This window comes from Nilaparvata lugens, chromosome 4 (genome assembly GCF_014356525.2).
Source record: "Nilaparvata lugens isolate BPH chromosome 4, ASM1435652v1, whole genome shotgun sequence".
NCBI classification, from domain to species: Eukaryota; Metazoa; Arthropoda; class Insecta; order Hemiptera; family Delphacidae; genus Nilaparvata; species Nilaparvata lugens.
Genome location: NC_052507.1, coordinates 16,762,977 through 16,783,988, shown reverse-complemented (window position 1 = coordinate 16,783,988; position 21,012 = coordinate 16,762,977). Strand labels below are relative to the sequence as shown.

The 21,012-nt window shown below is 32.4% G+C and overlaps 1 protein-coding gene across 4 annotated transcripts in view; it reads left to right on the top strand.

Annotated features, from left to right (window-relative positions):
• Window positions 1-21,012, top strand: part of LOC111048211 (atrial natriuretic peptide receptor 1) — a 448,703-nt gene that overhangs the window by 218,794 nt on the left and 208,897 nt on the right. The window lies entirely within an intron of this gene.

Below are 21,012 nucleotides of genomic sequence, written 5' to 3'. Positions count from 1 at the left end.
GTGATTTTATCGGAAATTGTCTTCGGCTTTGATAACACTGACTTACAGCCACTTTTTATAGGATTTGTGAAGAAAATTGGTAGCTGTTGTAATGAGTTATGAGGGATTCAGGGTTTACAAAAACTTATTGAAGATAGAAACAAAATTTTTAAAGGTATACAAAATTATAATTGGCTGATTGTGGATATCGTCTTAAATCTCACTCAGTTATTTTAGAGTAGAGTGAATAATCCATTAAGACCACCAGATAGTTTAGGTAACCTCAAACATTAACATACACAACTCCAGACAGAAGTCAAGTTTGCAAAGTATGTAGAGCTTCAAATGATGTTTTTGATAAATTTATTTTGCGATCAACCGTTTGAAGATCTCAGTCGGTAACATGAATGTAATAAAAATCTTGTACAAATGAAGAGTGCCCTTTTATAGAGAATTATGTAATGTTAGTTTTATTTTGCATGATTTTTCTGGAACAATGTTCTCAAAGTGGATGTGTTGAGTGACTCAGTGAGTGAGTACCGACTCATGTTACCGATTTGAGAAAACCAAATGCTTCCGAAAGGATATTTCGAGGCTTGATCCACATCCACACTATCCTATTTTAAAAGTCCGTTTCCACCAGAAGTGCAGAAGGGTTTGGAGAAGCATATTCTTGTCGATTGGGCACTGGGAAAGCCAAATGTGCGTTCATAAATAGCTTTTGATATCTGAAAATGGAACAGCTTTACTGGACGATGGAAACATTCTAAAATCGGATAACTGGTGAGAACAGATAGTGTAGACTGGAGCAATAAATAGGCTGGAGCAATGAAAATTCTGGACTCAGAGGCAGAGGAAAATTACAGTAGTCTGAACAGGAATAGATGGCTCTTCGTTCAAAAACTTAATTCTCATGAGAGTTCATGAAAATCCTTTTTACTCATACCTAAAGCAAATTTAAAAATATAGAGGAGGAATAACGGAGACTACGATTGAAACATTGATTTATAGATTATGATTTATAATCATAACTTGCATCTAGTTCAATGTACAGTCTATATTATTATCACAGTATATTAGTGTATCGAGTGAAATATACAGTCTATCACAGCATGTTATGAATATGATCCCATAGATTGGGAATATAGAATTTCAAAGAAACCAGGTGATATCACTCACTCTCGAAAAAGAGTAATTGGAAGTAGAATCTGCTTTGCACTGATAAGAGGGAAAAGCTATTGAAAGCTTTCAGAACTGCCCACTGTGAGTCTATCTCTAGACCCTTTCGGTGCTTTTCAAAAGCGTTGATTCAATTATATTCATCTGTGAATCTTCTGATAGAAATATTATGAATCAATAGAGAACTCAGTTTCGAGAACTTGATCCAAGAAATCCAATGAAAGAGAATTCATTGTGCTCTACCTTATCCAATTATTTTATAGTCCAGTATATTCCAGGTTTATCGGATTTGGAACTAAAACAACTCAGATTTGGAGATCTACATGGACGGACCAGTAGATGCTAAGAATCCGCTGAGTCTGAGAAATTATTCGTGTCTTCGTGTGGAATTTCGGTTTGGCCCAAAAGATTCTCCATGACAAAACAATATTGGATTATATCAATCAAATAAAGTTTTATTCAAAGACAACATTCACATAACAAATTCCGTTACACAAATAATATCACAGATCATTGAATATTATTGACCGAGCGAAGTGAGGTCTAAGATTCAAGTCGACGGTTTTGCATTTCTCTGAATTTTTATATTTATGTTTTTATGTCCCGCATTTACAGCGAAACGTAGCAATATATTTTCATGAAATTTGACAGGTATGTTCCTTTTTGAATATCGCGTCGACGTATACATACGGTTTTTTGAAATTTTGCATTTTAAGGATAAACAAAAGGAAAAGGAGTCTCCTTTGAACGCCAATATTACCGTAAAAATAAGACTTTAGAATTATTCATCATAAATCAGCTGTCTAGTGGACTATATTACTACCCGTTCAAAAACATCGAACATCTTTTAAATGTATCTTTCCATCAACGTTGTAGACAGTTGCAGCCAGACTCACATCCCAGGACGACACGTCACGGTACGACAGAAAGCTCTATGTTTATTTAGAATTTTTTCTAGACATTTTAAATTGATAAATTATTTATTAATTTTTGAGAAAACATAGCAACAGGTCAATGTTACTTATTGAGCGCGAGGTCTACTGTTCACAGAACTACTAGTATTGACCCAAGCTGAAGCTAAATAGCTAAGCTCGTAATAAACAGAGTGGGAAAAACTCTAGTTCCACATGTATTTTAGGTACCTTGCGTTTTCCAATGAATACCCACCGTGCTTTGACATCAGTATCCGTTCGAAATTTTATCATTTTTATCTTTTGCGACTATTGTATTGTTTGCTGTGCCAATAAATGAATGAATATTTCATCCCTCAATTTTCACAACACCAAGTACTCGGTTCTTGGTTATATAGTTACTGTGGGTTCTAGTATCTCGAACAGTTTTCCTGTTTCTTGCCAGGTCCTGGAGAGCGACGTTCAGCTTGTTGTTTTTGATCAACGCAAGCTCCAGCTAAGCCGAAGTCCAAATATTGGATTCTTGATACATGCACACATTATGTCCTCAACTTTGTTTTTCGTGGAAATGTCACCACTATAAATAATTCTAGTAGTTCTGTGAACAGTAGACCTCACGCAGTATTCTCAACCACAAGTACCTGATTGAAACTTATGGAAATACAGCAATAGACTGGCTTCTCCACACATCTGTGTAATCACTTGTCAGCTGATTTATGATGAATAATTCCATAGTCTGATTTTTACTCTAATATTGACGTATGAAGGAGGCTCCTTTTTCCATTTATATTATCCTTGAAATGCAAAATTCCCAAAAAACCTTGTATATACGTCGACGCGCAATTAAAAAAGGAACATACCTGTCAAATTTCATGAAAATCTATTACCGTGTTTCGCCGTAAATGCCCAACATATAAACATTCAAACATTTAAACATTCAAACATTCAAACATTCAAACATTCAAACATTCAAACATTCAAACATTCACACATTCAAACATTCAAACATTCAAACATTCAAACATTCAAACATTCAAACATTTAAACATTCAAACATTTAAACATTAAGAGAAATGCCAAACCGTCGACTTGAATCTTAGACCTCACTTCCCTCGGTCAATTAGGCATTTCCTTTAGGATTCACTCAAGTTTAGCACCCGGTTTCAGAAACATTGTAGCTCATGTTTATCGATGAATTTATTAACAACTGTCATCATGTATACCGAAAAGGGATATTTGATGATTCATTGAAGGGAAATAATACAAGATAATGTGAAAAAATAGAATTTGACCTGAAGTGGATTTCTCTCTACTTTGGGGAAACTTCAAAAACAATTTCAATTTATTTAGGCCCGGTTTCTAGGACACTCATAAATTCCAATGCACCTTTCAATTTATAGCTTCAAAAGAGCTATAGGTCAACTTATAAAATCTCATACCCATGCCTATACCTATTAAATCTACAGGTATAATGGTCCATTGGATCTAATGAATGTCCTAGAAAACGGGCCTTAGCGTGATGTGATGAATAGCGTATTGATGATTTAGTTAGTGATATATTGTTATTTAATTTGGTTTTCAACCTATCTTAATTGTAAATTCCTAGTTTATATATATTTTGGGCTAAAACTTGAACAAAACTAATAAAGTGATGAACATAACCTTTTTTGAGCAATTTTTTTCCAAATTTAGGAAAGAAACAGTTTTAGGCTTTAAGCCTGTTGTTCCTTTCCCAATCATTCATAGTTGAGAATGATATTGTATCTATCAATGTATTATAGATTAACATTAGAAGACTCGATTCTGAATGTGAGGATCTAATTTTTAGGCAACGTTGAACACATTTTTGAAGTTACGACACGTTCATCTGCATCGGGTGATTCCACCGAGTTCACAAGGAAAGCTTAAATCTACAGAATATAAATTCCAACTATATTTTGAACTTATGAATGAGTTTACAATGTTATAATATATCACAAACTCTAGTTCTCTACAAAATAGATTTGAGGTTTGATGAGATATATCTCAATTCTCTACAGATGTAAATAAATTAGGAATTGCATTTGTTCAATATGTTTATCGATAAATTTAATTACAGAATTCAATTAGGATTTTCGTTTAATAGCAATTATTTCTTAATTCTCTTTTTACTCCACTTTTCTTGTTCGTCATAATTATTAAACTGCATTAAGGGAGCAACGATCCCGCAGTATATGACACATCAAAGTTTAATCTGAAATTTTTGAATTTAAATGATCTGAAATGCTCAGGTTCAAGGTAGGGAAGAGCTTGTATTGGAGTGAGAAGCTACAGGATATGCTTTTGAAATACAGTGATAATTTTGAAATTACATATACTCATAATAATCCATATTTCGTAGAAACCTGAGTTTTACCCAGAAACACGATCGCCAGAAAGGTAATCCAGTAACACAACACTTGAGGTAGGCTAATTTAGCAATCTGGTAGATTGGGAGTCGGCTGACAATCCGAAGCATGCACCTTGAGTGCTCCTGCAAGCCCCCAAAAGACGTGATCAAATTAGATGGGTGTCGAACCCCCCTAAGACACCATTCCAGGAGCGGTCTGCCCTTTTGGTGTCCGTTCTGGAAAGGAAGCGCCTGGATAAGGGGGTGAGTTGTGATATTAGCGTCTGTTCAACCAAGGGCTCTTATGATTCCGGCAATATTCTATCAGGCTTATGGTGTTCCGTGTGGAATTGGTTAATTAAAAGCAGCAATATAGACGCGTAGATTCCGTTGGCTGTATTGTGGTTTGATTGGCTGATCGTCTCCTGGAGCATGGTCTATCAAAAAGCAGATTCCAATCGTACAAATTGATTCCAGTATAGGACAGGTTCATGGTTCAGTGCAATCTAGTTTTTAGAATCCCATCAATTTTGATAGGATTGTGTGGTATTTTTCGCTTCTCTCGATTATGGTTTAAGATGAATTATTATATACGTCATTTTGGAATCATACTACATGAAGACAAGAGACATTCATTCTGATGCAGCAAAGTATAATCATTATTCCTATATGAAACTAAATTATAATGATTCAGCTGTCAATTATAGTGACTAGTTCATACGTTATGATCCATGATTTATGACAATGATAAGATAATAATACTTATAAAATGCCAATATTTTAAAATGTACGATATTTCTATGTTATGATCTTTAAATATACGTACTAGTATAAAATGTACGACAATAGAAATTTATACCAGTTGAATTATGAAAAATACAACAAAATAAAACTATTTTTATTCCATAGATCTATATTCTATACAATGCTAAATACAAGAAATGCTCATTGAATAGAACGGAAAAGCATTACTTGATGATTGTTGATGACTGAAAATCCGATCTAATCATTGTGGATATGGAGTATATCATCCTAACTTGGAGTATAAATTATTATTAGCATAAAATAATTCTTTTAAAATATTTAATAATAATTTATACATACGTTAGGATGTAATACCCCATATCCATAATGATTTAATCAAATTTCCAACAATCAACAACCATTAAGAAATATTTTTCGTTCTATTCAATGATATTTCATTAAATAGATCATGTACTTTACATAGTAGTCCTATAGATCTATGGAATGAAAATGTTTGTATTTTGTTGTGGTTTCCATAATACAACTGACACTGACAAGTTGGATTGACAATTCATAATGTATAATCACCATGATAATTATATTATAATATGCATTACCTATCGATCACATCAATCTATGATTCATTTGTTACATCAAATCTGTTCATTGTTCTATTTGATCTCAGCTCTCGATAAACTTCTTCCACCGAGAATAATTAGTGATATTGGAAATTAGATTGTTTATAATTAGTATTTTCCACATTAAATTCCATTTGAAAAATACTTGTGAGCGTTATTCTGTTATGAACGACTGAAACAGAAGGGTATGTTGTGGAGCTCAAACAAGTTCGAGAGAGAAGGGTATTTCGATGGTGTTTTCAGGCTCTGGATGTCGGAGTGATGAGGGGGGGAGGGCTTCCAACTAATCAGTGATTTGAAGAATCTATTGATTCAGTCTGAATCCAACTGCGTTGCTGTTTGTTTTCACTTGTTATTCAGCTTTGTCTTGGAACTCAATCCATGGAGTTTCATTAGGTCCGATTTATTTACCCCTATCAACGTTATTTGTCTATCGGCCATTGATTGTGTGCTTTGTTGGAATCTGTCAGTGCGAAGAAAGTCTTAGCGTTTGCAATCTGCTGTTGTCTTTGCTGTGTGTGAGTCTGTTCCAACTTTCTGTATGTGAGACAACTTTCTCAGTGATATTTCAGATATTCAGCTTTATTCGCATAAAACCGTAATATCAAATAAATTCACATTACTTTACAACTCTCCAAGAAACGGGGCTTTGGTTTATCTTACCCTCAACTTTTTCCAATGATCTTGCTGTTATATAGACGACGTTTAATTTTTCTGTTAATAAATTCATCATATTGGATTAGGATAAATGTTCATTTTAAATTATATATATACATTATGTAGTATTTCATTCTTGTGTTATAAATTTAAAAAAATATTATTGCCATGGCTTCCTTGAATTGGTCTTTTTGAGTTTGTCACTTGCTTGTGATTTTGTTACTTTGTCTTATCGTTTGTAAGTATTGAGATGTGACCTGGTTTCCATAATTTTATTTATTCTAGTGGTTTGAAAGCTCTTTTCCTTTCTATTGACATGTTTGCTGTACCTAGTTGTTCGAACTCAATGCCGGCGCACAGGTTTTCTTTGCCGATAGTGCCATTTTGTAAGTTAGAATATTTATTTTATCAATCTGTATTATTTTATGGCAAATAAATGAATTTTAATTTGAATCTTCTTAATATGCTGCATTTCTGCTTCATTTGGTTTCAGTTTATTGTTGAATATTACTTATAACACTATCTTTTACATCGTGCTACCATCTTGCAATTCTGGATAATTCAATAAATAAATGGAAATTATATTATATTACCACACTATACCAGACCTCTGCTATTGAACAATTGGAACTTATAATAATTATTATATTATTTTTATCGCCATCAATGAACTGAAAAATCAGTTCTTGATTTGTTGTGTGCTCCTGCTCTTACCTAACAAGAGTGCTTTTTGTTGCAATTTGGATGATTCCAAATCTCTAAAATCTCCTATAGAGACAGAGCAATACTTCACCTGTAAAATTCCTTCACGGGTCGAAATACTCGTAGTAATTGGGAACTGTGAAACGGTGTTACCCTCTATTACAGGATAGTGAAATACCCCTCAGTTGACTTTTGTGCTGTTAATTTGACACGTATGCTTTGAAAAATGGAACGCTTTGAAGTTTTGCCTCTGTTGTTCAGATTTTTCAACTATACGGGATTGTAAAATCATTGAAATGCTGCTTTGATGGTTTGGAATTCTACGCTATTTTATTTCCCGTGTTTTGATTTTCGTCCACAGTACCGAGCGAATTACCAGTTCCCAACTACAAGCACTCATGTTCACATGAACTTTTTTCCATTCCATCATTTTCATTGTACTTTTTTCAATCAAATAATGATTCAAGTATCATAGTATTGAATCCATCCCACTAATTTGAACACTATAAGCTCTAACTGAGACAACAATGAATCCCCTCGATTGTATGAATTATCAAAATGTATTTCTATTATTCTGTAATTCTTTTTATTGAAAATGAAAAAACAAAAGATACATTTATGTGGATTATCTTTCCAGATATATTCATTCTTTAAAGCATAGATATCGTTCTAAAATTCATAAAATAATATTTTCAAGTATAACTAGATATATAGTGGATTTCACAGAACTACTTGATTTTATTATTAAAAAAATGAATTTCTTGGCAATACTTCAGGTGTATGAAGCCCTATAATCTACAAGTCCTCTATCGAAAGGCTGATGCTGTCATCATCTAAAACCGATGGCACTGAAATTTGTGACGGAATCTGAACATTGGTTTGCACCTCCACATTCCTTGTTCCCATAGCAACGTCCTCAACCAAGGAATCAAATTCTGCATCAAAAAAATCTTCGTTACTTGTATTGGAAGTAGTAGTAATGTAAGGGAATTTCATTAGTGGATCAGTCTTGCGGTTTTCTTCAGGCAGTTTAAAATCGATGCTATCACTTTGCGATATTTGTTCATCAGTTTGAGTTGAGCTTTGAGAAGTTCTGGGAGTCTCTTTCATAGTCTCCCGCATTCCCTTCTCGTAAGCGATGAGTTCCTTTGGTGACATGTTGAGAACTTGTCTTGCCCGATAGGCTAGACGTTCTTCAAACCTTCTTACATCCTCATCAACAGCCGTGTCGCTGTCGAATCTCTCACAAGTCTCCGCCTCTTTGATGAACCAATCATACAACGCATCGGCCAACACAGAGTCTGTGGAACGTTGTGAGACTCTTCGCTCTACCACATTGTTGGGATTGTCGGGATCTGACAAGTAGAACTCGAAAACCTGGAACCACAGGAATAATGAGAATGCTAGATTGATTCCTTTTCCAGTAACAAAAAATAAACAAGCCGGCTTCAGCTCACCATATAAAGAACATATCGCACACCCCGTGAAACATTCGAGAAGCTCAATCACTATGCACCTCAAGAAACACAAACCCAACCAAGGTATCGCCCAAGACCTCTTTACACTCCACAGCGCGTACAACAAAAAAGCATGACTGAGCAGATACAAATGGTACGTTAGTCCCATTGTAAAAATTGACAAAATCACCACAAATTTAACAGTTTTTCTCATCTCTACTGGATAACCTTCCATTTCCGAATGCCAAACAATATCCAAACCTTCAATTATGAATTTTGATCCGTTTTTCTTGCCAAAAATCATTGGAAGTAGTCCAATCATAACACCACACATACCGATAACATTCGGCTCACTTTTACTTATCATTCTCGCCCATGATTTCGTTAGCATTGAAATACGCGTATAGTCCATTATTACTTTTTATGCAATTTACCTATTTTAATTTATAGCTTTGAATAGGAGAACTGACTACGCGCCATATAAAAGATGTGAAACAAACTCGTTTATAAAACTCACGTAACATACAATAACCTCCATAATCCGATAAAAAGTAGAAATACAGCTGATACGTGAGTTTGATTCATTACATTCGGAAGATTAAGCTCTGAGCAGATGGTAGCTGCTAGAGCAGTAAATTAATTATGATGAAGCAGATGATTATTGAAATTGTTCCATGTAAATAATTAACGTAACGTAAACAAACATTAATGCCCGATTTCACCCAAGTATCCTATTATATCAAGCGAGCAATTTCTGTATATTTATATCTGGTTATTTATGTTCAACGGATCTCGAAAACGGTTCTAACTTTTTTCACGAAATTTTGAGCATTATTATTCAAGGATATTATTCATCCTTGGTAAAACAGATGGTGATTGCGTCGTCTGTCGATAACAAAAGATGAGAGTGTTGTATGGAAGAGAGACAGAATTATGTTCAGCTGTTAAACTAGTAGTTCTGTGAACAGTAGACCTCACGCTCAGTACATTGACCTGTTGTTATGTTGTCTCAAAAATTAATTAATAATTTTCTAGAAAAAATCCTAAAAAACATAGAGCTTTCTGTCCTATATCGTACCGTGACGTGTCGTCCCGGAATGTCAGTGTGAGCGCTGTTATCAGGTCTGGCTGCAACTGTCTACAACGTTGATGGAAAGATACAATTTTCAAGATGTTCGATGTTTTTGAATGGGTAGCATTATAGTCAAATGTCCACTAACGTTAATGGAAAGATACATTTCCAAGATGTTCGATGTTTTGAAATTTCATGAAAATCTATTACTGCGTTTCGCCGTGAATGCGCAACATAAAAACATACAAACATAAATAAACATTTAAACATTTAAACATTTAAACATTTAAACATTTAAACATTTAAACATTTAAACATTTAAACATTTAAACATTTAAAATTTAAACATTTAAACATTTAAACATTTAAACATTTAAACATTTAAACATTTAAACATTTAAACATTTAAACATTTAAACATTTAAACATTTAAACATTTAAACATTTAAACATTTAACATTTAAACATTTAAACATTAAACATTTAAACATTAAACATTTAAACATTTAACATTTAAACATTTAAACATTTAAACATTTAACATTTAAACATTTAACATTAAACATTTAAACATTAAACATTTAAACATTTAAACATTTAACATTTAAACATTTAACATTTAAACATTTAAACATTTAAACATTTAAACATTTAAACATTTAAACATTTAAACATTTAAACATTAAACATTTAAACATTTAAACATTTAAACATTTAAACATTTAAACATTTAAACATTTAAACATTAAACATTTAAACATTAAACATTTAAACATTTAAACATTTAACATTTAAACATTTAAACATTTAAACATTTAAACATTTAAACATTTAAACATTTAACATTTAAACATTTAAACATTTAAACATTTAAACATTTAAACATTTAAACATTCAAACATTTAAACATTTAAACATTTAAACATTCAAACATTTAAACATTTAAACATTTAAACATTTAAACATTCAAACATTTAAACATTTAAACATTTAAACATTTAAACATTTAAACATTTAAACATTCAAACATTCAAACATTTAAACATTTAAACATTTAAACATTTAAACATTTAAACATTTAAACATTTACACATTTAAACATTTAAACATTCAAACATTAAGAGAAATGCCAAACCGTCGACTTGAATCTTAGACCTCACTTAGCTCGGTCAACTATTTGAAAATGAAAAATTCTTTATTTGCCATCAATCAGCTTTTCTCTCGAGAAAAATTAACTAGAAATAATTTTAATCGACTTGAAAAAAATAATCTGATTTGTTGACATGATATGGTATATCATACTAAATTAGTAGCATCAAGCTCAGTCAAGACTTTTGAACATGGTCAAACCGAGTAGATCCCAATGCACCCGTTGTGAATGACTAGACCAAGCTCTGTGAAACCGGGCTTAACAATAACATAATTTGCATTGGAGAATTTTTGACCTGTGGAAAGCGTAGAGCGACACTGTACAACCGATTCTAACCTGGCTCAACTCAGTCGAGTCGACTCTAGTCGAGAGCATGTGCTTCCAAATGGTGATAATCAGACCAGTCGACTCTAGTCTCCGCGACTGTCACCATTTGAAAACACATGCTCTCGACTAGAGTCGAGTCTCTTCTCGACCTGAGTCACGTAAGTGTGAGTTGAGCCTAAGCATATTGAAATTTCATGTTCCAAAAAAATAACCACCAGTTCTATCAATGGAGGTGCTCATCAATGCAATTCAAAATATAGATTTACCATCCAATCAATTTTTATTGTTTTACAAACGAAACTAGTCTAATTTAAAAATTATTTTTGCTTGAATCTTTTATTGATGATGTGAACTGAATAATTTTAATTTATTTGGAATTTTGTTCTATTGTATGCAACTTCGTATGGTAAGATACAGGAACAAAACTGTTTGAAATGATGACGATTAAATGAAATTTTAAAATTTTCTGGAATGCAACTTTGAAGAGCTTTTAGGAAGTCGTCAATATCATGTAGATTGATGAATTCTTCTCTCATGAATTGTGGAGTTTTAAGTGGTTCAAAATATATATTCAATCGATGAAAGAAGAAACAAGCCCAAACTCTTCCTGTCTGAAATGGAGCGTAATAATAATTGGGACAAGTCAAAGGTATTTATAGGAAACAATCCTCTTTTAAAAATTGACATTGGTCTCAGTTTTGTTTTTGGTCTGATTCAATTTGTGAGCTGTCATTGTGTGGTTTAGAACCGTCGACCAATAATATTGTGAGGCTTTGTTGGCCACCGAACAGGGACTCCACCTGAAAACGAACAGGGACGGAGAGCACTTGTTCTGATTAGTGATATTCATCGATAAAAAGTCAGAAACTGAATGTCACGTTTATTGAGTGATGTCAAAGCAAGATTCGATTGAATAATCCGATAAAAGTATTCACGTCAACCAACAGTCGACTGGTTTGTTCTTGTAGGACTTCATAGAGAGTGAAGTTCGAAAAGCTTTAGGAAACAACAGATTCCATTATCCATACAAAACTCTTCCATCAAAAAACGAAGCTATCATCTGATTGGGTGGCTTTCAGAATTAATGAAAAATCCATGTTGATGGAGGCATCCGGTATCATACAATTACAAATCATAATTTCAATTGACGACAATAGATGACTGAATAGTTTAGCGATATTTAGAAGAAATATGTTCCAAACCGGAAATATTCCCTTTCCTGATTTTAATTAGAAATCTTGATCAATAAAATGGTGAGTTGGCCTATATATTCATTTTCGAACATTTCCAATCAATAGATCACAGCTTCATAATACAAATTAATGTATCATTCATTCATTGGTTTAACAGCAGAAGAACAGTTGATCTTGAATTATTTTGAGAGAACAAAAACAATCTGTCAACAATTTCTACAAAAATCAACAAATCAAACCATTTCTACCCTAATTTTACTAAATTAAAACCTCTGAATAGGCTTCAGTGTTAACAGACAGTGCCTTACTAGGGCTGCGTTTACACCAAAATTATTTAAAAATGTTTATGTTTCTGTCTTTAAAGATTCTATCAGATTAAACGGAGCTTTACAAACATATATATATATATATTATATATATATATATATATATATATATAATATATATATATATATATATGTAAGAAGCTGGTTGCTCTACATTCACGCTTCTTCTTTCTAATCATATGAACCATATGACTTGTTAATAATTTACTAATGTTGTTTATCAAACTATCATTGAATGTTCATATTTGTACAGTTTAAGTTATTGAGATTATTTATATTATAATTGACATTAAAAATCGATTTTCTAAAGTAAATGAAAATCTTTCGTCAATTATTCATTAATGTGCGAAGTAAGATCATTATAAATCGATTTTTTGTTCAACATGCCGAAAAAAGGTAAGAGTGAATTTTCAATTGATATTGATAGGAAATTTGTTTTGGAAAAATTCTCGGGGAAAATTGGACAAAATGCAAAATTCTGGCTGGAAGATTTTGAGAAAGAATGTATCCGTTACAATATCCACAACGATGAAGAAAAAATAACATGTTTAAGACTATTTTTAGAAGGGAGTTCTGAAGATTGGTATACTTCCAACAAATATAAATTAGGATTGAAAAATTGGAATTTGTGGTCAAAAACATTTCTCCAAACTTTTTCTAATAAAGGCTGGTCAAATGTGAGATATGCATATTCATTCAAATACATTGAAAATTTTGGATCTATGCTTGATTATGCTTTGAAGAAGGAACGATTATTGCTTGAATGTGAGAGAACTATGACAGATGAATCTAGAATCTCACATATTGTTGTGGGACTACCAGTTCATATTCTGAATAGATTAGATAAGGAAAATATCGAGACCACAGAAGATCTGATGAATGAGATTCAAAAATATGATTCATTCACAAACTCAAACGGACATAGTCATATAAATAGCCAGAAAAAAGACTCAACAAAGATGGAAGAGATAAGAAGAAAGAAGACTCCTTGTTCTGTATGTACAGCCTTGGGAAAACCAAATCGCTTTCATCCTGCAGAGATCTGTAGGAATAGAAATAAAACAGTGAATTTCAGAACCTGTGAGGAAAATACACTCGATGTTGATAACTCAAAAAACTGAATAAGCCGGCGTGTAAGTTCATTCCATTGATTACAGTTAATGTACTAGTTGATAAAAAGAAGATTGTAAAAGGGGTTTATGACAGTGGCTCAAATATCACTCTAATAAATCAGAAAATTGTTGATGAGCTGAAGACATAACTTATGAACGACCATAACCTTTTTCGAACTATTAGTGGTGTGAATTTTACAAATCGCCGGGCCAAAATTCCAATGAAAATCAATAAAATCGAAGAAATATTAGATGTATATGTTGTGAAGAACAATAATTTCTCTTATGACTTACTTCTTGGATTGGATGCAATAAAAAAGTTTAAATTGATACAGAATGAAAATTTAGAAATTTTACAGAAGGTTGATGACAAAACAGATGTTGAAAGATTGAATTATGAGTCATCTGTCTTTTCTGTAAATATGGAAAGCAATCTGAATTATCTTGATACTGAAAAGAGACAAACAATAACAAGGCTGATTGAAGGTTATGAATCACTATTTGCAAAACACAAATATGATGTAGGTGAGGTAAAACATGCAGAGGCAGAAATCAAACTTTCAGAAGATAGATATATTATTAAGAAGCCATACAGAACGTGTATCCCAGATAAAAAAGAAATAGAACAACAAATTTCAAAACTTTTAGAGGCAGGATTGATTGAATATTCAACTTCACCATTTGCATCTCCTGTTACACTTGCCTTCAAACGAGAAGAAAAAAAAATCACGGCTATGTATTGACTTCCGGGAACTGAACAAAATTGTAATACCAGAGCCACAACCATTCCCAAGAATAGCAGATATAACAGTGAAGGCTGGTAATTGTAAATGGTACACAGTACTTGATGTTAATTCAGCATTCTGGACAATACCAATAAAAAAAGAAGACAGAATGAAAACTGCATTTGGGACCCACGAAGGCCATTATCAATGGTTACGGATACCATTTGGTTTGAAGACCGCGCCTGCAATTTTTCAAAGAATATTGGGTAACACTTTACAAAAAAATAAGTTGACTGATTTTTGTACTTGCTACATTGATGATATTTTAATATTTTCAAAGACATTTGAGGAACACTTGAAACATATAAACCTCGTACTTGATGCGGTTTATAAAGAAGGGTTCAAGCTGGAATTGGAAAAATGTAACTTTGCAAGGAGTTCAATTAAATATTTGGGACACATAATTGAAAATAACTCAGTCCGTCCACTCACTGACAATCTCAAAGCAATTGAAAATTTCCCACAACCGAAAACCAAGAAGAATGTACGCCAGTTTTTGGGGAAAATAAATTTCTATTATAAATACATAGAGAATGCAGTGAAAGTTCTAGAACCTTACACAATCTACTGAGGAAGGACATACCTTTTATCTGGTCAGAGACATGTGATAAAGCTTTCCAAAACGTGAAGAAATACTTATGTTCTAGTCCCGTATTACAAATTTATGATTATGAAAAACCAGTATTCATTTTCACCGATGCCAGTGGAGAGGGATTTGGAGCTGTACTGAAACAACCAAAAGAAAATAATGAGCTTCATCCAGTAGCATATTTTTCAAAAAAACTGAGCCCTGCTCAAAAGAAGAAAAAAGCTATTTATCTGGAATGTATGGCTATAAAAGAGGCAATTATGTATTGGCAATATTGGTTGATAGGACGGAAGTTTACAGTGATCACAGACCACAAACCATTGGAGAATCTTAGAGTGAAAGCACGAACCGATGAAGAATTGGGAGATCTTGTATACTACCTATCGCAATATGATTTCACATTGATATATAGCCGAGGAAAAGGAAATGTTGAAGCAGATACTTTATCAAGAAATCCAGTTTTAGAGCACTTTGAAGGAAATGAAGACATTTTAACAGTTGTGAATTTGATATCTATACAAGAAATAAAAGACGATCAAGAAAAAAACAAAGAAGCAATAATGAATAATAGGAATGTTGAATATAAAGAGGAAATATTCTACAAATGTATGAAAGGAAACAAAAGAATCTTCCTTTCTCAAGAAAAGGGTAAAGAATTGATTGAGAAAATTCATTTTCAACTAGGACATATTGGAACTCACCACACACTATTACACATACGTCCACATTACTACTTTTCCAACATGGATGAAATGGTCAAGCGCTATTGTGATTCGTGTCATATATGTAAGAAGAATAAAACAAGAAGAGGTCGCTCAATAGGATTACTTTCACAATTGGGTCCAGCTAGTGAACCGTATGAGATCATGTCGATAGATACTGTTGGAGGGTTTGGTGGAAACAACTCAACAAAACGATACCTACACATATTGGTCGATCACTTCTCTAGATATGCATTCACTTCAAGCTCTAGCGGTCAAACTACTAAGAATACATTCGTTTGCTAGATCCTATCTTACAAAACCATTCTGTCAAGATCCTATTAGCTGATCAATATGCGTCTATCAAATCAAAAAAGTTTAGAGATTACCTACTCGAAAAAGGTGTTACAATGGTGTTCACATCGGTAGATTGCCCACAATCAAATGGTCTTAATGAGCGGTTAAACCAGACATTGGTGAATCGTATTAGATGCAAAGTGAATAGTCCAGAAGGAAGAACGCAGACGTGGTCGAAAATAGCGGAAAGTTGCACATCAGAATACAACAAGACAATCCATAGCACTACTAAATTTACACCAAGATATCTGCTATTGGGAGAGGATTTGGAAATAATACCATCACAACTGAGAAAAAAACGAAACTTACAAATAGACAGAGAAGAAGCAATAAAAAATTCCAATTTAAACCACAAACGGAACAAACTGAGATGTGATAAGAACAGAAGAATATATGGTTTCAAGGAAAAAGAACTAGTGTATATAGAAAAAGGGAACAAGTTGAATAGAAATAAATTAGATGAAGTTAGAAGTGGACCGTTCCCCATTATAAGAAGAATATCAAACTCAATGTATGAAGTGGCCTGCGGAATCAATGGGAGTGAACCAATCATCTGTCACTCAAGCAAATTGACACCTTCGAGGAAGTTTCTCGTTCAAGGGGGGGAGATGTAAGAAGCTGGTTGCTCTACATTCACGCTTCTTCTTTCTAATCATATGAACCATATGACTTGTTAATAATTTACTAATGTTGTTTATCAAACTATCATTGAATGTTCATATTTGTACAGTTTAAGTTATTGAGATTATTTATATTATAATTGACATTAAAAATCGATTTTCTAAAGTAAATAAAAATCTTTCGTCAATTATTCATTAATGTGCGAAGTAAGATCATTATATATATATATATATATATATATATATATGTTTGTCAAGCTCCGTTTAATTAGATTGAAATTTACTTATCATACACATGATGTGCACATATATATATATATATATATATATATATATATATTATATATATATATTATATATATATATATATATATATATATATATATATATATATATATATTATATATATATATATTATATAATTATAAATATATATTAAAATATATATATATATAAAACTATTTTTTATATATATATATAATATATATATATATATATATATATATATATATATTATATATATATATATATATATATATATATATGTGCACATCATGTGTATGATAAGTAAATTTCAATCTAATAGAATCTAAACATTTGAAAAATAAACATTTTGAGTATAAATTTGGTGTAAACGCAGCTTAACGCATTAGTTCACATTCCTCAAAAAGTGCTTAAAAGTTGGTCCAATAAGATTGAATAGAATAAAATTGGAATACTCTTAAAATAAAATTTCCAGATGATGGTTTGTCATAATATTTTTGATATTGGTTCGTACATCTGCACCATTTTCTCGGGTCTTGCTATGTTGATTATGGTGAACCATTCATACCTTTCGCAAGTTACAGTTTCAAACAGCTGTGCAGATAACAACTGGTGGGAGATAACATAGTGGTTTGCTCATTTTCCAATGTAAACTCTCATCTTACAAACTAAACTTTGAACTCAAACACATTTAACGCAGAGAAGCTTCGCGAACATCTAATAACAAATTGATGTTTGTTTATTCTCGGTTCTGTATGCTTCCAACCTGAACATACCGTATAAGCTTCTTGGCTTTCGAGAAACTATAGGGTCTTTGTTAGAATCTATGAAAAATGAAAATTCACAAGATTTCTGATGAAGGTAGTTTTTGGGACATTGAGGATCAGATTTGAATAGCTCTGCTTCACTTTGAAGTTTCTTCACCAATGTTGAGCATCTTTGGAGCCTTTTGAAGAAATACTACTCATAGTTTTATTCATATTTGTTACAGGAACTTCATGAATGAAGAATGAACATTTTTATGACAATGATGTACATCCTTAATTAAGTTGAATATTTTAATTCACATAGGAATTTCACTCAAGAATCAGGGTCGAGAGGAAAATTTTAATGTACTTACTGTAGCAGTTCAGGAATGAACAGCTCGCTACATATTGGAATATCTGTATGAAGAAAATAACATAAAAATATACCAGAAAACTGCAGTTTTACATTTGATCTTGAAAGACGTTTATTCAAAATGAGAAGATTAAACGGGCATCCATAATTATCCTAAGGTCGTTTTTGAGAAATATTGAGGCTATTATAATTTATAATTGAATGAATTCAAAATCCGGTACAGATGAAAACTATAATCAGAATATAATTTGTGCCATTCTAAGCTGCTGTAAAATGCTGTGATGGAGCAGACTAAATTCTTTTGTTATATTTCAACAATGAAACAGAACCAGCTTTCGAGGTCTGGGAACAATTCCAGTTTTTTCGAGCAGTTTTTCTCGAGCGGAGAAAAGAAAAGCATAATATAGTGAGGTGGAAAATGAGACGAGATGTGACAAAATAATATCCTCTCTGGTGGTTCAAAGTCGACATAGAATAAGAAGGCCAAATTTGTTCTTTTCCTAATATTGTCTCTGTAGCCATGAGAATGAGAAATTGTGAGAATGTGCGTATAACCTGCGTTGAAAATGAGTCTTTTATTATTAATTTGCTGAGTTACCTGTGCCTTGCTGAAGGAGAAAATTATTTACTTTCAATTCAGAATACGATAATGAACTGATTGCAATGGGAATTTACCCAAAAATATGCAATCTACGTTGAAAACGAGTTATTTTATGAGCAACAGAGAGAATAGCAAAGCAACATACAGATAAAGTAGAGAAAAAACAAAATGAACTCATGGGAATATATGCATATAGCGAAAAATAGAGAATAATTATTGGAGATAATGATGACATTCAGGAAAAAATGAAAGTGGAATTTTTCGTGAATGGATTATAAATAATTTTTTTTCTATATAAAAAAATGTGAGAAGGGGAGTTCGGCATGTGTTGTGGTGTATCTGATGGGGAAGAGATCAATATCGTCTAGACAAAAACAGATTGACCAGGTCTGAAGAATCATCTTGACAAAAAAATAATATTAATATTATTTGAATTTCCTTAGCTGTTCCTTTAATCGTTTCAAATCTATTCAGTACATTATGTTATATCTGTTCAACATCTAGTGATGTTGCCAGTTCATCTGTTCATTCATCATTAATTTATAATAGTGTTCATCATCTAGTATTCAGTATATTACATATACTGAATACTATTGTATTCTGTAGTACTATATATAGTATAGTACATTCATAGATACTGTCGAATATACAATAATTATATTATAATGAAGACCCGAACTTTCAAACCTCGCACGACTCATCTAATCATGATTTGATGTGGATTTATTCGATCAGAATATTCATAGGGATTAAATCTAGAGTTTGTAATTGTATCACGTTTCACGGACCTTTATCCGCACACCTGAAATTGGAGCAGATATTGATTTCCGATAGGGCTGTGGAAAAATATTTTGTTCCCTCCGCAGTGCTATGCAGGGAATTTGAATATAGAATTATTGAAAATAATAATGTAGTACAAATGGGTGGATATTGAATCCATTTATTTCATAAAGGGATTTCCATAATATATGAGGTTCTATTTCAAATTTTCTACCAAACAGTTATTCAATACTAATTAATGTTAAAAAAAAATCCTCAATTCTCTTACTGTAGAATCTTCGTCTTGTACACTGTGTGGAGTATCAACTGTATTTCATTATCAAATTGAAACCTTTAACTGTGTCTACTTCCTTTATGATGAATAATGCACTCCATTAATGAAGAAGTTCCATGATGAGACATCTAGTGGATACCAGTATTCTATTCATGAAAGTCCTACATCCCTTTTAATGCATTCTGACCGTTTGTTTACCATCATCCTTTCGTCTAATAATTGAATTTAAAATTTCTCACTTGTGAAAGTTCCCTCACATTTTATTATATCTTTAGTAAACGTTTTTATCAACTTGACATACGATGACATTCGATTCTAAAATCACTACCGCTATTTGAAGTATTAATAATCTCATTTTTCAGCTGTTCAATAGTTTACTAAAAGTAGTAACAATACTCTGAATAAGCTCCTGATTGCATCAAAATTGTTTCCTTCCTCTTTGTTGAAATCTGAACTCGTAACTCAGGTTTGCGCACAGGCATTTGCCCATTTTTGTAGAAGTTATTCAGCTCATTAGTGTATTCATCACATTGTTTTTTACTGTTGTTATTGAAACTGTGTTCGAGTACATAATATTCTTATTTTATAATTTGCATTGTTTGTATAATGAATTTCCTTTTTATTAAACGTGGAATCCCCCTGGGAAGCTAAAGGTCCCTTTCCAGTCGGAGTCTCATTGGGCTCATAGAACTTCTCAAAATCAAAACTTCCCTCTGAGAAGCTATAGGGCTAAGGTCCCTTTACGGTGAAGTTTTGTTCAGGATCATAGAATTTCTCACCTCATCTTATCAATTATAAGGCCAATTTCGATGTAGTCGTTTTCTCATTTCCTCCCACTAGTTTCCCTATCAATCAAGAAATCCCTATAAAAAGCTATAGGGTGGAGGAACCTTTTCGGTAAACATTCATTAGGCACCGCTTTCTTAGGAAACCACAGCTTGATAGAATTTTTCATATCACCTATAAATCAATAGACTAATTATTTTGATGCCCAGTAGTTGATCTGTCATTTTCTCACTAGTTCCTTCATCTATCAAGTATCCCTCTGTGAAACTATATTGTGAAGGTCCCTTTTTGGTAGAACTGCTCATATCAACTAAAAATTAA